At 38.3% G+C, this 21,516-nt stretch overlaps 1 long non-coding RNA gene across 2 annotated transcripts; it reads left to right on the top strand.

The window, feature by feature from the left end:
* The first annotated feature begins 18,035 nt into the window (after window positions 1–18,035).
* LOC131522276 (uncharacterized) lies at window positions 18,036–20,730 on the top strand. 2 transcript variants are annotated; one of them, XR_009266491.1, is made up of 6 exons: window positions 18,036–18,387; window positions 18,467–18,610; window positions 19,008–19,155; window positions 19,260–19,481; window positions 19,587–19,769; window positions 19,867–20,730. It is a non-coding gene; the product is annotated as an uncharacterized LOC131522276 (long non-coding RNA). The 2 variants fall into 2 exon arrangements; XR_009266492.1 differs by lacking the exon at window positions 19,008–19,155.
* Window positions 20,731–21,516: the final 786 nt, after the last annotated feature.

The following is a 21,516-nucleotide window of genomic DNA, read 5'->3' as shown; positions in this document are numbered from 1 at the left end:
CATAGAGCATACATAACTCCTTACAAAAGATTCACAATGAAACTACAACCAAATTTTAACTGCCATATATGTAATACTACATCATCAGGTACTTTTCTGCATATGTTTTGGGAATGTCCTGTCGTCATCAGTCTATGGACACATGTAAACCTGGTTTTATCATCCTTACTGCATATTGATTGGTCTGTTAATCCAAGTTTGTGTCTTCTTAATGATGATTCTGGTCTCTGTATAAGTTCAATGCAAAAGAGAATGTTGTTTGATGGTTTTACAGCTGCGAAGAAGACAATAATACAAAACTGGTTTACACCGCACATGTGTGGAAAAACATATTGGATCCGTAGCCTCCTGCAAATAGTGACTTATGAATGTACAACAGCACGAATCAATGGGGCCAAGCCTTCTACCATTGATGCTTGGCAATGCTTTCTCTTTGATATACGTGACTGTATAAAGGAGTGACTTTTGTGTTTTTCTTGTCCTTCCCTCTCCCTCCCTTTGACTGGACTTTGAGATATTGAGTATGTGTCTGTTGTTGTTGTTTTTTATTCTATTTTGGATGTTATGTATGAAAAATAAAAAATGTTGATAACAAAAAAATAATAATATCTTGATTTACCCATCTTACCCATCTTGCTCTCCACTACTTGACCTTGCAGAACGGTTTCCTCCCGTCACCGATTAGCCACTTTGACACTGACTTTTCTGCCTCTTTTCTAGTAATTTGGTTTGTATGAGAATTTTTTCAAGCTTCCTGTAAAACACAAAGAGCAAAGTTAGATTAAATTCCATATTTAAGCACTTGCAATAAATAAAAGTCATCTCCATTTTTACATTTTTTCAGGAAATACAATAATTGTATCAGATATAATATTTTATCATAAACAAATGATTTATGTGTAAACAAGGGCACAGGGCAACATTTAAAGACATAGTTCACACAAAAATTAAATGTCTCATTTAATCACAAATGTCAAAATCTGTCCATCTGAAATTTTCTTTTAAACAATTATCATTTTTATCAGGAAAATATGGGTCCTTTTCATTGTCATTACAGTAAAATAACTGAACATAAACATAAGAGCCTAATAAAAATTATTTTAGAAGAACAGACGGTTTTTGCATCTGATGTCTTCATTTGTTCTTATTTTAGTATCACTTCACTTGTATTAGTGTACACTCTAAAAAATGCTGGGTTAAATACAACCAAGTGCTGGGTAAATATTGGACAGAACACATGCTGGGTTGTTTTCAACCAACAGTTGGGTTAAATGTTTAACCCAACCTTCTGGGGAGTAACCCAACCGCTGGGTCTAAACAACCCAATCGCTGGGTTCGTCCATATTTTACCCAGCGCTGGGTTGTATTTAATCCAGCATTTTTTAGAGTGTACCTGTCTTTAATAAAGTTTGAATTTTATTATTTATTATAAACTGAGTTTTGTGATCGCTACACCACAAATGAACAGTTACTTATCACTAAAATAAGCAGTACACCTGGTCCATATTCTCATAATCTGGGGTATTGTTTGTCCAAGTATGGACAATTATTTCCATACAATCAAACTCATTTGATTCCACTGATTTACGAAGAACAAACTCAACTCTACCGAATAACCTCTGTTTGCACATGAATGTTATAAATAATCCAACAGCAAGTAAACATACCTTATACACAGGGGCGGACTTAGCAATTTGGGGGCCCTAAGCAAATTCCAGGTCTGGGGCCCCCATACAATAACTATGTGTCCTTTTATGCTTAACCCTTATTTTGCTCGCTCGCTCTAGTTTTTAGTTTATCCCTTCACAACCAGTAATTATTCAACTTGCTGCTGTTCTAAAGCAAAATTAGGCTACCTTATTTTTTTTCGGATCACAAAAGGAAGACATTATCAAAAAATAAAGAAAGAAATAAAGAAAGAAAAGAAAAATGTGTGCACTTGTCCAAAAACTTTTCAATCTTTTTACAAACATAAAACTATCCCATGCAACTCATTCCATATTCCAAGTGTTTATAACCCTTCCTTATTTTGCTTGCTCGCTCAAGTTTATAGTTTATTTGTACCGTCACAACCAGTAATTTTTCAACCTGATGCTGTTCTAAAGCCAAATTTGGCTACCTTATTTTTTGAGATTACAAATGAAGACATTATCCAAAAAAAAAAAAAAAAAAAGCTTGCACTTGTCCATTTAATAAATTGTAAACCTTTCCAATCTTTTTACAAACATAAAATTATCCCAGGAAACTCATTATATATTCCAAGTGTCCTGAAGGCATACTGTAGGCTTTGCCGAGAAACAAATCGAAAATAAAACCTATTATTAAGGGAAAATCTCCAGTCATTGCATTCGTGCATTTAGACGAGTACGCGGCAGTTCGCGCCAGTGTGCCTAGAAGAAGCACACAAGAGAGTCATTTTGAAACATCAAGATAAATAAAATTGTGACTTGAAACACAATACTTTCTTTACTGAGGTGAATATCTCTGTTCTGAGACAGCCTAGAGTGCTCGCAAAGAGCGCTCCCTCGTGATCACTATAGCTGTCTCTCACTTCAGTTCATTGCGATCTCACGACGTTCCATTAATAAGCTCTACACTCCACAATGAATCTCTTATTTACATCGTATCTACACTTTGTTATAATGAAATGATCCCTGAACTTTCAGAACTCGGAACATGACAAAAACTCTGCATTTTGATCGGTAAGTGGATTCTAACTTAAACACTTCTGGTCACTGCGTTCAAGAAATCAGCGCACATGTCTGTGAACGGCTACAGTGCTCAACGTTGCAAATATGTTTTGCCAATATCAGATGGGGCCCCCTGATTCCCCGGGGCCCTAAGCGGCTGCTTACCTCGCTTATTGGTTAAGTCCGCCCCTGCTTATACAACCTCAAGCAGTTTGAGCCCCCGAAACTCTCGCTTTCCATGCCGGCCAACAAAATTGAACTCTCTTGATAAATGGTGGTCCAAAAGGAAGGCAATCATTCTTCTTGTGGCTTCATCCACAGTACTCCCTCCAATTTCTGCCACCACAGCAACCTAACGGAAAACAAGATTATCATTATTGGGGAGACAACACAAAAAATTAACCCAAATAATTGCAATTACATTTCCCCCCAAATTGTGCAGCCATAGGTTAATCGATCGTGCACTGCTATTTTACACTGGAAGTTGTAATCTACTGTGTGTATCCAGTCCATACATACAAGTATATTAGCCTACTCACAATTCAAATGGAACACTCCTATAATTCCTATGCAGTTACCTCTAAAACAGATGTTTTATACTACAATTGTGTTGCCTGTGGTACAAAAACCTGCTCTGTAGCAAAGCTGCCTCTGTAGCAAAAAAGCTACAGGACCGTGAAAATGTCTATAAATGGTATAATGACTATCTCAGAGTTTTTATTAGAATACAACCAAAAAATACAGGAACATTATAGACAGTGTTAAAAAACAGAAAGAAACAAAATGGTGGCCTAAGACTTCTGCACAGTACTGTAAGTGCAAAAACGTTAATGTGCAGCCCTGTGAACCTGCTAAATGGTCATGTTAGAACATACCACTTGTATGTTCTAACATCAAATAAATTGATGTTCTAACATCAATTCATTTCTCTCCTCTCTCTCTCTCTCTTTCTTTTCTTTTCTTTTCTTTTCTCTTTCTATTTTCATGCCTCTGGGCTTCAGTTGGCTGTGGCATTTCAGTTCCTGCCCTGTGTGGGGCCGGGAACCTTGTACCTCCAACCTGTACCAGCTTTGCCCTGGTTTTCTTGCCTCTGGCAGGTCCGGCACTACATGCCTTGCTTATTTTAATGCATCACTAGACGATATACACACATCTATTGTAAAATAAGTAAAGGAAAAAGGGAGGAAAAACAAATGGAATGGAATGTAAAGAAAAATAAAACAATAAAAAAATGCATATATGTATATCAGACACACACAGGGAAAGTGAGATGTGAGCATGGGGGCCTGGACTTTGCACTGGGCTGGTTCCACGCTGCACGTCACGCTTTTTTAATGCATCATACACTCAACAATACATATACATATGTAGGGTAAGCGTGGCATGTGAGTGGCGGCCGGGGGTGGGACTTTGGGCCTTGTGCCCCGCAGCACCTCTCCTTGATGGCTCGTTTTGGGCATAATTTATGCCTTAAGCATGGATGGCCCAGAGGCAGCCTTACAATATCTTTCTATTTATAGCTTTATTATTATTATTACTATTATTATTTCGTCATTACTATTACTAACATTATTATTTTTATTATTATTATTATTATTATTATTACTATTTGTCCTCTTCCTGATTACCTCTCTTGTCAAGCCCCTTTTGTGACTGTTCGCTGTCGTATGACCCACACCCGTTTTGGACTAGTATTTGCATTAACTCTGATATACCTGTCTGCCATTGTTTGACCCTGCCTGTTATGACCACGTCTCTCTTCAATAAAAGCTTGCACATGGATCCACACGTCTCACGTCTCGTCAGCCCCGTAACAGAATACTTGGCCGCACAAGGATCCAGCGGCTGTTCAAGTGGATCATGGCCAGGTATGGACACAGCGATCTTGTTGCTAGCCCTCAAGCAGGGCACACGATCACTCGAGGGTTACATTGCGGAATATTTGGCTTTGGCTAATGGCTCAGAATTGCCGGACGAGATGTTGATTGACTTTTTCTGTGATGGCCTTAATCAGCCTCTAAAGACTAAAGTAATTCATAAGGGTCCGCGTTCGTCACTGAGTAAGTTTTTGGATTATGTTCTGTGGACTGTTGGTTCAGCTTTCACTGTGGGTGTCGTGGAGGAACGTGACACCGCACTCTCTCGTTGGATAGCAGCCACACTGGAGCAGACACACAAAGTGGCAGCGACAGCGAAGCCCGTTCGCAAAATGGCGGCCACAACAACCCCCCGTCTTGTCATCACTGTCAGTCATGAGCCAAATCAAGTCACAGTTAATGTCAAAGAGCCAAATCAAGCCACAGTTGATCTTAAAGAGTCAAGACAAGTCAAAGCTGATCTTCACAAGCTAAGTCAAGTCACCGTTGATCGTCACGAATTAAGCCAAGTCAAAGCTGATCTTCACGAATCAAGTCAAGTCAAAGCTGATTTTCATGAGTCAAGACAAGTCAAAGCTGATCTTCATGAACTAAGTCAAGTCATAGTTAATGTCAAAGAGTCAAATCAAGTCACAATTGGTCGTCATCAACCGAGTCACGTCTCAACTGATCTCCCAGAATCTTGCCCCGTCTCAGCTGATCATCCAGAGTCACAGCACATCACAGCTGTCCGTCCAGAGTCACAGCACGTCACAGCTGTCCGTCCAGAGTCACAGCACATCACAGCTGTCCGTCCAGAGTCACAGCACATCACAGCTGTCCGTCCAGAGTCACAGCACGTCTCAGCTGTCCGTCCAGAGTCACGCCACGTCTCAGCTGACCTCCTAAAGTCACGTCACGTCTCAGCTGCTCGTCCAGAGTCACAGCAGCACGTCACAGCTGCTTGTCCAGAGTCACAACAGCACGTCACAGCTGCTCGTCCAGAGTCACAGCAGCACGTCTCAGCTGTTCGTCCAGAGTCACAGCAGCACGTCTCAGCTGTTCATCCAGAGTCACAGCAGCACGTCTCAGCTGTTCATCCAGAGTCACAGCAGCACGTCTCCGCTGACCTTCCAGAGTCGGGTCACGTCTCCGCTGACCTTCCAGAGTCGGGTCACGTCTCCGCTGACACACCCAGATCATCAAGGTCAGTCTTTCTTTATCCCAGTCTGATATCCAGTGTGAGGGATTCACCGCTGGTGTCTGCACGCACAGCTGGTATCTGCACGCACAGCTGGTATCCCCAAACCCACTCACTCTAGCGCTCCTGTTCCTGAACTGATTCCCCTGTCTGAAGTGCTTCCCATGATGGGGATCGCTTTATGTTGTGTTTGGGCGGCGTACACCACCGCAGCACTGTCTGAGGTGGCGACTGCTGCCACAGCTTCTCCAGAGGTGGTGGCACATGCTGCAGAACCTCCAGAAGCAGCAGGGCTCACCTCAGCCCCTTGTAGGGTGGTGGCACTCAGTAATGTACTCTCAACCTGTTGTGTTGCGGTCAAAGAGACCGTTACTAAACTCTCCCTGTGTCCTGAGTTTACTGCTGTAGAACCTCCAGAGGTGGCGGCAGCTGCTGCAGAACCTCCAGAGGTGTCAGCGGTATCCGTCGGTGAACTCTCACTCTGTCCTGTCACGGCTATGGAGGCCGTCAATGAACTCTCGTTCTGTCCTGTCACGGCTATGGAGGCCGTCAATGAACTCTCGTTCTGTCCTGTCACGGCTATAGAGGCCGTCTATGAACTTTCTGTGTTCCCTGCCTCGGTCCTTGGGTCCGTGCATGTTCTCTCTCCTTTCTATGTCTCCGTTCTCCCTAGGTCCCAGGCTCTGCTGTGGGTTCCTGATTCGTCATGGTGGGCTTCTGCTCTATCTGCTCCACCGTGGTGGTCTTCGGGTCCATCTGCTCCGCTCTGGTGGTCTTCTGCTCCACCTGTTCCGTCTGCTTCGCTGTGGTGGTCCACTATCTGGCTCTGGTGGTCTTCTGCTCCGCCCTGGTGGGCTCCTGCTCTATCTGTGCCGCCGTGGTGGTCTGCTGTCTGGCTCTGGTGGTCTTCGGCTCCACCCTGGTGGGCTCCAGTCCCGCCTGCTCCGCCCTAGTGGGCTCGTGTTCCGTTGGCTCCGCCCTGGTGGGCTCCAGTCCCGCCTGCTCCGCCCTGGTGGGCTCAAGTCCCGTCTGTTTCGCCTGGTGGGCTCCAGTCCCGTCCACTCTGCCCTGGCTTCCTGCTCTGCCGGCTCTACCTCGGTCCCAGATCACTCCGCTTCCACAAAGACCTGGCCCTCCATCCCTCCCCCTGTTCCGCCTCCGCTCCACCTCCCTCCTGGATTATAGACTGTGTGGAGCATCTGGAAGCCGCTCTTTGGGGGGGGCTCTGTCACAAATCTGGTCTGCACTTCCGTTCATTCACCACCAGAGGTCACTCACTCACCACATTGACTTTCACACCACACATCACAATGGACTACGTTTCCCATCAGCCATCTCACCAATCACACGCTCACCTGATCACACGCACACAGCTGTAAACAATCACACTCTCTATTTAAACCCTGGACTTTCTCTCCCTCGTCGTCGAGTATTGTATGCATTATCGCTGCCCTACAGAGCCCTGTTAGTTTGCCTAGTCTAGCCTTGCCTTGCCTAAGTCGGATTGTGTTTACCCCTGCCTGGACCTTCGCTTACGTTTGGATTACCTCTCTTGTCAAGCCCCTTTTGTGACTGTTCGCTGTCGTATGACCCACACCTGTTTTGGACTAGTATTTGCATTACCTCTAATATACCTGTCTGCCATTGTTTGACCCTGCCTGTTATGACCACATCTCTATTCAATAAAAGCTTGCACATGGATCCACACGTCTCACGTCTCGTCAGCCCTGTAACAACTATGTTTTTTTTTTTTTTTTTTGCTATTGTCATGTCTGTTCACTTTCTTTTATTTAGATCACATGTTGGTTTATGTGGTTTACGGGGACTCTCCATAGGCGTAATGGTTTTTATACTGTACAAACTGTATGTGCTATTGTCCTACACCTAAACCTACCCCTTACAGGAGACTGACTGCATTTTTAGATTAAAAAAAAAACACCATTTAGTATGTTTTTTAAGCCTTTTGAATTACGGGGACATAGGCAGTGTCCTCATAAACCACCTTCAAATTGTAATACCTCTGTCATACCCATGTTATTATACAAATTTGTGTCCCCGTAAACCACATAAACATGCACACACACACACACACTCACTCACTCACTCACTCACTCACACAAATCATGTTGGCTGTCATGTATGTTTTGTTGACCTTGGTTATTTTGTATTTGATTTGTTACCCGTAAATAGTTTATTTGTTTGCATAATAAAAAAAAAAAGAACATACCACTTGTTTCTGAAAGGTGGGGTCTGCCAATTTCTGCTCCATTGCATCAACATCCGAGACTGTCCAATTACTTTCTGTAAGAAAAATGCTTATTACTTAAAAAAATAATAATAATTCTAATTTAGGCAAAAACATTTGCATATAGTCATAACAATTTGTATGATTTGTAATAACACCCGAATGCAAACCGATGCAGATTTATATAAGACAGAAACTCTGTTTGCATGATAAATATTAAATATTGTTGTAATATTGTATTTTATGTATTGTTAAACGTACAGCAGCCTTATTGTTTACTTTTCAAATCGAGATCTGTCCCAGGCTAACATACCTTATTTACACTAGCTTCTCTTCTATTTTAGCCATTTGACATCATCATTGTAATCTTCCTGTATTGTGAGCACACAGCCCAGTGCCAAACTTTGCAGTTTAGTATAAACTTTTTTAGTGTCTTTTACTTTTAGAGGGTGTAGGAAACACCAAGACATACAGCATTATCCTTTAGTAATATATCCAGAAGTAAGAGAAAAATATTGCGATCGGAGTATGATGTCTAAAATCTAACGAGACAAAAATACAAACTATGTTTCAGTTAACATTATGGTTTGTAAACAATGCAATTACATTTTCAGTTTTAAAATTGTAATTCTTACCTTGGATACACTGAAGGCAAACGTCTTCTACCGAAAATTACAGCAAAGCAGTCAGTGAGTAGTAAGGTTCACCCAAGTGGGTCCTAGCTGGGTCAACTAAAGGGCTGTCACGATAACTACTTTTTGTTGTGCGATATATTGCACCAAAATTAATTTCGATAAACGATATTATTGTCATTTTAAGACAATTTTATTTCACTGATTATATAATTACAGTATGACAATATAATAGCATAATAATGCAAGTAGACTCTTTCGAAGAACAAAAAACATTTTATTCTTAAGAATATATAGACATTGGAACCGGAATGTGAAAAAAAAATGTGCTAAATAAATAAAACAAATACCGGCTCATTCACGTTAATTGGCTCTCCTCTCTCATTCGGCTTAAAGCCAAAATGATCCCACACCGGAGCTGAAGATTGCGGCTTTGAAACCAAGTCCATTGGGACTTGTTCTTCTGGCTGTAGATGTCACGAAACAGTGGGGGAGACGCTGCCGCCCCGCCTCCGCCACAGAGAGCAGACGAGATGACAGAGGCAGCGCGATCAACTAAAATGTTGGTGATATTAATTTTTATGTAAAAAAAATTTATATAATCATTATTTTTAATTATAAAAAAATGATCAGTCTCAATATATTGCGGCACCAAAAATGATCGCGCTCATTTCCATATATCGTGCGATAAGTCGATATATCGACTATCGCGACAGGCCTACTAAGTGGGCCCCAGATAAGATGCACACCTGGGTTCACCCATGGGTCCTAGCTGGGTCACCCAAGTGGGCCCCAGATAAGATGCCCATTTTGAGTCCATGCCCACTCTGTACCCCTGTAGCCCATGTGAAACCCATGTGGGCCCCACATTAACATGTTTGCTGGGACAGTTAGCAGTGCATGTCAGAGCACAAACCAAGCCATGAAGTCCAAGGAATTGTCAGTAGACCTACAAGAGAGGATTGTATCGAGGAACAGATCTGGGGAAGGGTACAGAAAAATTGCTGCAGCATTGAAGGGCCACAGAAGCATGTAGTCTCTGTTACCCTTAATGGAATAAGTTTGAAACAACCAGGAATCTTCCTAGAACTGGCCTCCTGGCCAAAATGAGCAATTGATGGAGAAGAGCCTTGTCTAGACTGGTGACCAAGAACCTGATGGTCACTCTAGTTGCGCTCCATGATCATATATGCAGATGGGAAAAACCTATAGAAGGACAAACATCACTGCAACACTCCACCGATCTGGGCATTATGGCGGTATAGCCAAGCTCAATCCTCTCCTCAATGAAGACACATGAAAGCACACTTGGAATTTGCAAAAAAGCACCTATATATATTATATATATTGCACCAAAATTAATTTCGATAAACGATATTATTGTCATTTTAAGACAATTTTATTTCACTGATTATATAATTACAGTATGGCAATATAATAGCATAATAATGCAAGTACACTCTTTCGAAGAACAAAGAACATTTTATTCTTAAGAATATATAGACATTGGAACCGGAATGTGAAAAAAAATGTGCTAAATAAATAAAACAAATACCGGCTCATTCACGTTAATTCCTCTCTCATTCGGCTTAAAGCCAAACTGTTCCCACACCGGAGCTGAAGATTGCGGCTTTGAAACCAAGTCCATTGGGACTTGTTCTTCTGGCTGTAGATGTCACGAAACACTTTATAACACAGTGGGTTCACGCCTTCTCTTCACCTGTTGCTGTCCGCTCTGTGTGCGTGTGTGTGGGGGAGACGCTGCCGCCCCGCCTCCGCCACAGAGAGCAGACGAGATGACAGAGGCAGCGCGATCAACTAAAATGTTGGTGATATTAATTTTTATGTAAAAAAAATTTATATAATCATTATTTTTAATTATAAAAAAATTATCAGTCACAATATATCGCGGCACCAAAAATGATCGCGCTCATTTCCATATATCGTGCAATAAGTCGATATATTGACTATCGCGACAGGCCTACTAAGTGGGCCCCAGATAAGATGCACACCTGGGTTCACCCATGGGTCCTAGCTGGGTCACCCAAGTGGGCCCCAGATAAGATGCCCATTTTGAGTCCATGCCCACTCTGTACCCCTGTAGCCCATGTGAAACCCATGTGGGCCCCACATTAACATGTTTGCTGGGACAGTTAACAGTGCATGTCAGAGCACAAACCAAGCCATGAAGTCCAAGGAATTGTCAGTAGACCTACAAGAGAGGATTGTATCGAGGAACAGATCTGGGGAAGGGTACAGAAAAATTGCTGCAGCATTGAAGGGCCACAGAAGCATGTAGTCTCTGTTACCCTTAATGGAATAAGTTTGAAACAACCAGGAATCTTCCTAGAACTGGCCTCCTGGCCAAAATGAGCAATTGATGGAGAAGAGCCTTGTCTAGACTGGTGACCAAGAACCTGATGGTCACTCTAGTTGCGCTCCATGATCATATATGCAGATGGGAAAAACCTACAGAAGGACAAACATCACTGCAACACTCCACCGATCTGGGCATTATGGCGGTATAGCCAAGCTCAATCCTCTCCTCAATGAAGACACATGAAAGCACACTTGGAATTTGCAAAAAAGCACCTAGGACCCTCAGGCTCTGAGAAACAAGATTCTCTGTTCTGATGAACCTCAATTCTAAGCCTCATGTTGTGGGGCTGTTTTTCAGTGGCAGGGACTGAGGGACACATCGGAGTAAAAGAAAAGCTCAGTGCACCAAAATATTGAGATAGCCTTAATGAAAACCTAGTCCAGAGCATTCAGAACCTCAGACTGGGCAGAAAGTTCATCTTCCAACAGGACAATGACCGTAAGCACACAGCAAAAGTGGCTTATAGACAACTCTGTGAATGTCCTTGAGTGGCCCAGCCACAGCCTGGGATTGAACCCAATCAAGTAATCAAAACCTGAAAATGTGTGTCTGCCCTCATTCAACCTGACAGAGCTTGAGAGGTGAAGAGGCGAGGAGAAGAATGGCAGATAATTGCCAAATGATAATGATCAAAGCTTGTTGCTTCATACCCAAAAAGATTTGAGGATGTAATTGGTGCCAAAGGTGCTTCAACAAAGTATTGAGCAAAGGCTGTGAATACTCATAAGCCTGTGAAGGCTTATATACATGTGATTTTTTTTTTTTTTTTTTAATAAATTTGCAAAGATTTCAAACAAACTTATTTCATGTTGTCATTATGGGGTATTGTTTGTAGAATTTTGAGGAAAATAAGGAATTTAATCTATTTAGGAATAAGGCTGTAACATAACAAAATGTGGAAAAAGTGAAGTGCTGTGAATACTTTCAGGATGCACTGTATATATGTATATATATTAGTGCTGTCAATCAATTAAAAACTTTAATCTCGTTAATCACACTCGTGGACTGTGATTAATCATGATTAAATCACAAATTTAAAATACTGGGATTTACCTGTAAATGTGTTGAAAAAGAAATGCATGACAAACTAGTTTAAGGAAACAGAACCTTTCACACTTCTGCCAGGTATGATACATAATCCTTATTATTCTTTTGTTTTTATTCGGCCATTATCAGCCTTTATACTGGCAATAAAACGTTTATCAAGCCACATCGCTTCAATCTCAGTATACATTTACCCAACTATTATCAAAAGTATTTCTAAATAAATACAACAAAACATTTCTTGCAACCTTATGTGAAGTATTATGACAAAATGCATTATAAAGAAGATTTGGACCTGTTCTGCAGGTGCATTAGAGCTAACATTAGCATCATGTTTCATAAGACAATTTATGAGATTGATAGTGCACTTTTACTCAGAACTCACTTCAAACCACCGAGTGGTTGTAATAACTTCCTTTTACAATCAAATGTGGAATTTGGTCGTTTACTGTTGTTAAAATATGCTATTTATAGCCTTTTATATCGCTGCACAAATTAGCATTTCAGATGTCCTCATTCATCTAAAAAAAAAAATCACATACAGACCATATCTTATCGTAATCATGTGTTTATTATCTTATATAATCTATAGTGGCTGTTGTCATGTTTATTTCTGCTGTGTAAAAGCCTTAACATGTAACGTTATGCTTTGGCTGAAACTCACGTTGTTTGATGTTACAACCGCCTCTCGTTCTTAAGTCGTCAGGTATACATTCCAAGTATAATACACATTAGTAAAATAATCTATTTTAATTATTATTTGTCTATATACACTTTGTACATTATAAAAGTAGCCCAAAAAACCGCAAACCACGGCTCTGTAATTTTTCCCGCGACTTTATTTTCAAAATAGCCCACTTGTGCCGTTACCCTAGCAACACTGGTTCGCTGTACCCTCATCCCACGGTGATAGATAACCTTCCGCGCTGCGATGACGGGAAGAAGTTGGGGTCAAACCTTATCAAGCGATTAATTTGCATTAAAAAAATATTAACGCGTAAACATTTTTTGATTAATCGCATGCGTTAACGCGTTAACGTTGACACCCCTAAAATATATATATATATATATATATATATATAGGTACGGTATTTGCAGATTGTGGAGAAATGCTGAGTTTCTTCATTCAGTTCTAACAGTGCTATATATGGACAAAGCGTCTTTCATAAAGGCGATTCAGTAAATGACAAACGAATAATGATTCAGCCTAATACTCCACAAACTGCTCTAACGCAATCCAAAATTAAAGCTGCAGGAGATCTTGGAAAATGCTATCTTTAGCCTGATAGCACTGAAAGCAAACATCCAACCCTCCCTGCAATCGCCGTCCAAAGCCACACCCCCTGAACGCACATACTCTCACAGAACATTACTACATCAGCGGTTCCCAATTCCAGTCCTCGCGCCTTCGCAAACATTTCTTTGTCCTACGCCCTCCACAGAATATATAAATACAGATAAATACATTTAGACCACTTAATTTATTGATTGCTATCGGGATGTGAAGAGAATATCAACCAGCATAACAAAAAATGTTTGTGAAGACAATCACCTATTGCACCTTTAAAGATCAATGCACACAGCCGTATTACACCATTGTCAAATGTTAGTCAAGACTTGAACAAGATGCTGTATAATATCATTTTAAGGTCAGTTTGGACAGCAATTTCTTCCAGTGATAATTGGGTGAAAATATCAAGTTAATACTCACACTGAAATTGGTTTAATGTATATGCAGGCAAATGTGTTTGACATTTAATTTACATCAAATCAATGTCATAGTTTAGATGTCAAATTGACGTCAATGATTTGTGTGTTTGACTGATATGTATTGCATAATATTAATTATTTGTCAGCCTGATTACATTTAAGTAGCATTTTTTTTCTTAACTGGGGCCTCAGACAGCATCGATTTCCCACATCTCCTTTTGAAACATGTCCCAAAATCAAACTGACATCAGAAATTTGCTGTCCATTTGACATCCACACACTCAGGCCACGCCTGTAGATGGCGCTATGCTAGTAGTGATGGGGGAGTCTCTGCTTCAAAAGCATTGCCAATCCTAAAATGAACTGTGACCTTGTCCAGCTCATGTTCTGTCACTCTCAGGTGGGTATGTAGAAAGACTGAACTGCACTGCTGGCTTGCTTTGTTGAAAAATTATGTCCCTAATATTTTTTATCAAGACATTAATTGTAATTTTAGTCGGATGAGTAATGAATCTAGCTGGGACATTAATTTCCAAGGACATTTATAGCAATTTCAAATATCTTAAATTGTTTCTTTCACTCCATAAGACTGAATCTTACCATCTTATACTCCTCCCAGGTTCTGTGGAACTCCAACACAATCTTTCCTCAACTGTATGATGGTTCAGCCCCCACCACACTGTAAAAAAAAATTTAAAAAAGTTGAGAAAACCTAAAAGTTTAAGGCAACCAGCTTCAGCAGATTTTTGAGTTTTCTCAACTTTTGATTTATTTATTTTTTTTATTTATTATTATTTTTTTTTACAGTGCAGCACTTTCTATGTTGCAATAAACCTTGTAGGGGGAGATACACAAGGATAAGACAGAGGCTTATGGCATTTATACTCCTTAAATTCAGAGATTTTTTCTTTATAATTCAGAACAGTACTTAAAAAGCTGAGACTGTATATTTTTAAAGAAATATGTAAAGAAAGATTGTACTTTGGGTGGAAAATGATCCTTTGTGCACATAACAATGTAAACAAATCAAAACTCCCATCAAAAACTACTCAAATGTAAATGTACTTAATCAGGAATTAAAAAGTGGTGGAATTACTGTGAGTTGAAATTATTACTCGAAATTATAACTGTTCTTTGGCACAATTGTCCACATAAAAACAAAAGTAGCACAAGTTTTTTATTTTGGCAGGAAAAAATGTATCATACATTGCTTATTTGCTAATATGGGCATCGACCATGTTAAATGTAATAATGGGCTTGCTACTGACAGCACCAGAACTAAAAAAAATGAGATACTAGGGCAGTACAGGCAGTGTAAGTTATGGAGTGCAGCATTCACACAACTGTTACTCTGAAAATCCAGCCAAGAGTATTTCCAGCTCTTGCTTTTCCCGAGTTAGCCTACTACAGTGTAGGCTACTCTGACACAGATATACTGTAGGCTTATTATTCCAGTAAAACAAGCACAACATTTCCCTGCATGTGTGTGTGGGTAGGACTTTATTCAGTATGTTGCCCGTGGTATATTCTCAGTATATGACACAAGTTATGATTATTGAAGATAATTAATATACCGGCACATCAGTGACTCTTGTGTTTTTCTGAATTCTAGCATACACTCAGAATAAATTTCAATTTAAGAAAAGTATAACAAACCAAATATTTTAAACAAAGATGACAGAAAGGTTAGTTTCTTAATAAGGGCTGCGATAAATGTGTGCACATATATTTTTAATGTACTTTTGAATATTGTATGTTACTTATTGTCAGGTGAGGCAAGGAAGAAGGAGGACTCAAGGATGCAGAGGTTAATGGGCTTTTTAGACTTCAAAAATAAACAAAACACAAAAATTACCAGCTGGGGGAAAAATACAGTCTATGTCCGAATGTCCGAAGCCTGACACTGAACCAAACCTGAACAAGAAGTGCTGGGTTCCAAAGCTCCACACATGAGTTCACCCATGAATGTTTTGGGGCTAGGGCCTTAAATTGAAATTAATTAATTAATTAATCAAATAGGACAGAAACAAATAATAGTGGATGATATTGCATTTAATGCAAATGCGGTTAACTTTATATTTAATTATTAATATTAATATTGTATTTATAATACTTATATTAAATATTTAATAACAATATTTATTATTATTATTACAAATAATATTACATATTTAATATTTCTAATCACTATAGAAACAAAAATGTTTAGAGACTTTTTAAAGCTTTAATAAACATATTCAGCCATTTTTTCTTTTTTCTTTTTTGCACATATGTTGAAATTTGATATTTTTCATCTACATATAGCTTATGGATTATCACTGTCAATCATGACAAATTTCGTGAGTGATAATTTAACATATTCACACCAGCTCACGTTTTACTAAAATAAATTAAGGGATTAACATAAACATAAATGACGATTATTTTTTTTTTTTTACTTGGTTGACATATTTTGCCCACTGTAGTACGTAGAGAGTAAAGATGAGCACGGGCATACAGGCTTGATGCTGCTTGAATTATTTTTAAATAAAAAACGCACATAAATTCATGAGTATTAAATTTGCTTCTTTGAATATGAATTATTTTAATTACAGTGTTTTTCGTAGATTTGACTGCAGCCTTATATAACCCATTGACGAGGCAAATCTGACTGCTACGCGCGAAAATGGGCTTTGGTGTTGTTAAAGCGCCTCTAAGCGGTAAAAAGCTGCAAATACATTTTGTAGACACGGCGGCGAGCGATCCCGCGGTAATAGTTCATTCTGAAATATGTACTATCTGTATAGGTTCACTCTTAGAAGAGATTGAACCTTTAGAGTTCAAAAAAGAACTTTAAAGTGCAAATCTGAACTTCTAGCTATCAAAAAGGTTCAAAGTTGAACTTAAAGGTTCTATAATGATCCACTGATTATTTGGCAGTTATTTTTTGAACCTTTGTTGTGGTAAAAGGTTCATATTAGAACCTAGCATAGTTAAGGTTATTTCATGAACCTTTTCTAAGATGTACTGTAAAGACTAGACTGATTACAGTTAGAACACCATTTGCTTGTTACATTAGTAAATTACTAATTCACAAACTCAGTATTAATGAATTTACTCTTATTCAGTTACTAATTGTGATGTCAGATGCAGTTGTGGTCTCCATCAGTTTAACCAAAATGTTTAGGCCTCGAGTTGATACAATGTGTTCCGTCTGTGCCCCATGCACCTCACATATCTCTAAATTGCACAATAACCTTTAGGGCACTATGTTGTTGTCAATTTTTAGAACACAAATTAAAAATCACAAAAATCAAAGTTCAGTTTTATGTTCATAAATGAACAAGAAGCTATTCTGTGTTAAATTGAGAGGGTGAAATTATTACCCCTAAAGAGAAACTTTAGGTCACACTTTATATTAGGTGGCCTTAACTATGTACTTGCAGCAAAAAATAAGTACAATGTACTTATTGTGTTCATATTGTATTGTAAAACACTTTTGCTGCTATTGAGGAGGGATACGGGTAAGGTTAGGGACAGGTTTGGTGGTATGGGTAGTTTTAAGGGTGGGTTAAGGTGTAAGTAATGGGTCTACAATGTAATTATAAATGTACTTACATAAATGAATTACAGATGTAACTACATACCTACTATAGGTATTTTTAAAAATATAAGTACAATGTAAAAACATGTATGTACACAATACGTGCATTGTACCAAATTATTAATTTAAATGTAAGTACATATTAGTTAAGGCCACCTAATAAAGTGGGACCAAACTTTATATTCAATAGGCTATCTTCATATTTTACACCTGTGCATCCTTTAACATTTCACATTCAACCTTCAAATCTCAGAAAACCTACTAATTCAGCTCAGAACAAAACAAGTGACAAAAGTTATTTTAAATGAATCTGGTTGGCAAACACCTTTTAAACATGATCAGGTTGGGCCTGTGTTTATATTATTGAGGAACACCATTATGTCATTAACACTCCTTCAAATGTGAAGCAAATCTGTTGTGTAAGGTTTCATCAGCAAGATTATTTTTCTTTCTTTCTTTATTAGTAGTTTTATTATTGTTGTTGTTTTTATCATTATCATTATTATACTATTATTATTACTATTGTGATTATATTGTTTCGATTTTGAGAATAAAAACAAACAAAACAAAAACATTTAAACCAGGCCGAGGGTTTCTGGGCTTGGTGCATAACGAAACGCAAAGCACTGAAACTGTTTCGCGCGAGGTCAGAGGTCGCGCGGAAAAACCGTTACAAACAAACATTCAAGCGTAAGCAGCGGCACTCAGTGGAGCAGCACGAATATCTGAGGTAAGACAACAAAACCTTTCAAATAAACTATGATCTTTTTGAAAAGCTATGAAAATAACACCTACGTAATGTCATAATTGTGTGTTTCATAATGAATAAATGACGATGGGCCACAGAATTGTAGAAAAATTAAGTACAAACGATGTTAATGTGGCCACAATATTAAGTTAGTTTACCGGTCCAGAGTTCACCAACAGAGGGCGCTGCGAGCTACATTGAGTGCTTGGTCACGTGCCGCTATTTCATTCGTGAAGAACCTGGAGGACAGACGCTATTATCATCAATTCTCAAAAGAGACACCATTGTCCCTATCAAGGTAGTATGTTGAATTAAAATAATACTGTTTGTATGTACTTTATAACTGCCTTTATAACTATAATTTCATGTTTTAACAGACTGAAATTGATGGAGATATTTTAATGAACCTAACTGAGACTACAAAAGCTTAAATATTACCAAAAATGAAGGACTAAGTTAAATTCATAAGATTACAAGAAAACCTAAAGACTGAGATGCCAGCAAGACCACAGACACCACGAGTAAGTTGCTACTCTACGGGTTTAAAAATTTGTGGGCACATTTAGGCTACTAATTATTATTAACTATTATAACTGCTGCCGTCTGGTCAACACTACAGAGCTCTGAGAACCAGAACGACCAGACACAGGAACAGTTTCTTCCCTCAGGCTAATTATTTAATGGGATGTACGGAAGAACTTAGAGACTTTAACATTTTCTCGCATTTATGCATTTGGTTGACATTGTTATTACAAAGCAACTTTCAGTGCATTCCCACTTTTAATGGGATGCTCAGTTAGGTGTAATGCTCAGGTCAGGTGTCGTCATATGTTTAGCCGAACTATATTGTGATCTTTGCAAATCATTGAGCTGTTTTTACCATACTAACATGCACCTTTCTGCAAACTTGTTTTGTAGGACTTCTTATTGATATTTCACCTGGATCAGTCTCAAGACAACATATTGTTTGTTTGTAGCAACATATTGTAGCAATAAAAAAGACTTGAGAGAAGAGTTTTTTTTTTCTTTGAAAGGACAAAGCAAACAAGATCAAAAATAATTCAAGGTCTGTTTGATTAGATGTGCACATATACATGGTAATTTCCACAATGCAGTAAGTTTATAATTTTAGAGAATGATGAGGCTAAAAATGTTTTTCTCTATTTTCAGGTATGCAACAGGTGAACACAACAAGATGTCTTCAGCCCTGGTTACCAAATAACAGTTCTTGAGAGTAAAGACTGGCAGAGGATGTGCTTAAAAACAAATTCCAAAAGAGAAAGATCACCTTTGATTAATGTTGAAGAAATAAATGAAATTTGCTGCAGGTTCAGCAAAGAAAACAGATCATTTTACCAGGAGTCCATCAAAAATATGGCAGCCATTGTAGAGGTAGGTTTGCTAAAATAAAGTGACACTTCGATACTTACATTTCTATTATCAAGTGAGAATGTTTCAGGTATATGTTTATTTTTCTATTATTTATTTATTTTGTAGATGGATGATCTATCTGGCCAAGATTTGTATCAAAAGAGGCCAAGGCCAGTAGGGGTAAGTGTCACAGACAGAGTCTGGTGGCACAGACAGTGATCAACGAGTGCTAAAGAAGAGCAGTTGGGGTAGATATTGTTACTGAGTTGAATGAAGAAAAACAAATCTGCGTTGGTTTGGCACACAAAGGTAATAAATCACTGATTTACATGAACAGTAATGCTAAGAATCACAATTATCAGAAACATAGTATGCCATATTCAATTTAACACATTTTATATTTAAGGTCTCAATGGTTGCTGCTGTCCTGCTGTTTCCACTTCTATTAAAGGAGAATCAGAGATCTCTTCATGTCATCAGTGAGGCGAGTGCATTTGGAACAGTGTATCCATAATATTTAAATCTATATTTTTTTCTTTTTCAACCCCTTCTCCTGGTTATCATTTCTTCTAAACATATAGTTAGGGGTTATTCTGTGGAACGGTTTGTGTCCGTGCATGTTCCACAGTAAAATCAGCAAGAATGAATAGAGGGAATATTCAAACAAAAATAAAAATTCTGTCATAATTTACTCACCTTCATGTTGTTTCAAACTTGTATGACTTTCTTTTGTTTTGTGAAAGAAATTATTTTCAAGAATGTCACTGAAAATTGTTGTTCTGGACCCCGGTGATTTTCATCATATGGACATTCTTTAACATTCTTAAAAATATCTTATTTTGTGTTCTGCAGAAGAAAAAGGGTTGTTTGGAACAACATCAGGGAGAGTAAATGACGACAAAATATCCCTTTAATGGGTCATATACTTTTGATTACAATTTGTTATTTAGAATTAACTGTTTTCTCACTGATGTCAACTTATAATATTAGTAAAGGATTCTTGCAAACAAAAAAACTCATAATGTAGTTTTTCATGACTACTTGCCACCCTCTCTATTATCTTAATTATGTTGATAATACAGTTTACACTGCCTCATCTTTCTTTTCAAAGCCTCTTTTACATTGACAGGTTCAAAAATAGTCAAAGATTTATTGCTGACTCATTTTTTAATCTTAATTAAAAAAAAAAAAGAATTCACTTTAACTACTAAATATTGTTATAGTATAACCTTATTTTCTCCTTACATACACATACAACCACATACACCCAACCCCGTGCTGTTTATAAAGGGACGTGCCTTGGATGCAGAGTCTCTTTTTTAATTAAATTAATGTATATGTATATAAATGCATGATGTCGATTGTTATTTATTAATGTGTTTGTTGGTTTGTTTGTAACACATATTTATGTTTGATTGTTGTTTATTTATTTATTTATTTATGTGTTTGTTGGTTTGTTTGCAACACATTTATGTTTGATTGTTGTTTATTTATTTATTTATGTGTTTGTTGGTTTGTTTGTAATACATATTTATGTGTTAAACAGTTTGTGGACAATCACAGTGTTCTGTCTATATAGTGAAATTGGATTAATAATGTATAATAATATTAATAATAATTTTATGGTAACACTTTATTTTGATGGTCCCTTTTGAACATTCTGTTGACACTAAGTAATGTTGCAACTACATGTCAACAAACTCTCATAAGAGTATTAGTAGACTGTCTGCTTCATATCTACTAACTCCTTATTGTGTTGGTCTCCCAACAGATATTCAACTGACTAAGTAACTTTGCAAGAACGTGTCAACTTAATCTAACCCTAACCCTACCAGTCAACTAATACACTACTAACACTCTAATGAGAGTCAGTAGAAATGTAGGTGCAACATTACTTATAATCAATAGAATGTGTTAAAGGGACCATCAAAATTAAGTGAAACCAATTTTATTGCTATCTAGAAAAAGGTTAAAAAAAGGAACCCATGAGGGTCATTAATGCACCTTTAAGTGAAGGTTCCAATTGGAACCTTTTCAAAAAGGTTCAAAAATGAAC

The sequence above is a fragment of the Onychostoma macrolepis genome, chromosome 16 (genome assembly GCF_012432095.1).
Source record: "Onychostoma macrolepis isolate SWU-2019 chromosome 16, ASM1243209v1, whole genome shotgun sequence".
In the NCBI taxonomy this organism is placed as follows: Eukaryota; Metazoa; Chordata; class Actinopteri; order Cypriniformes; family Cyprinidae; genus Onychostoma; species Onychostoma macrolepis.
This window is presented reverse-complemented; position numbering and strand designations above follow the sequence as displayed.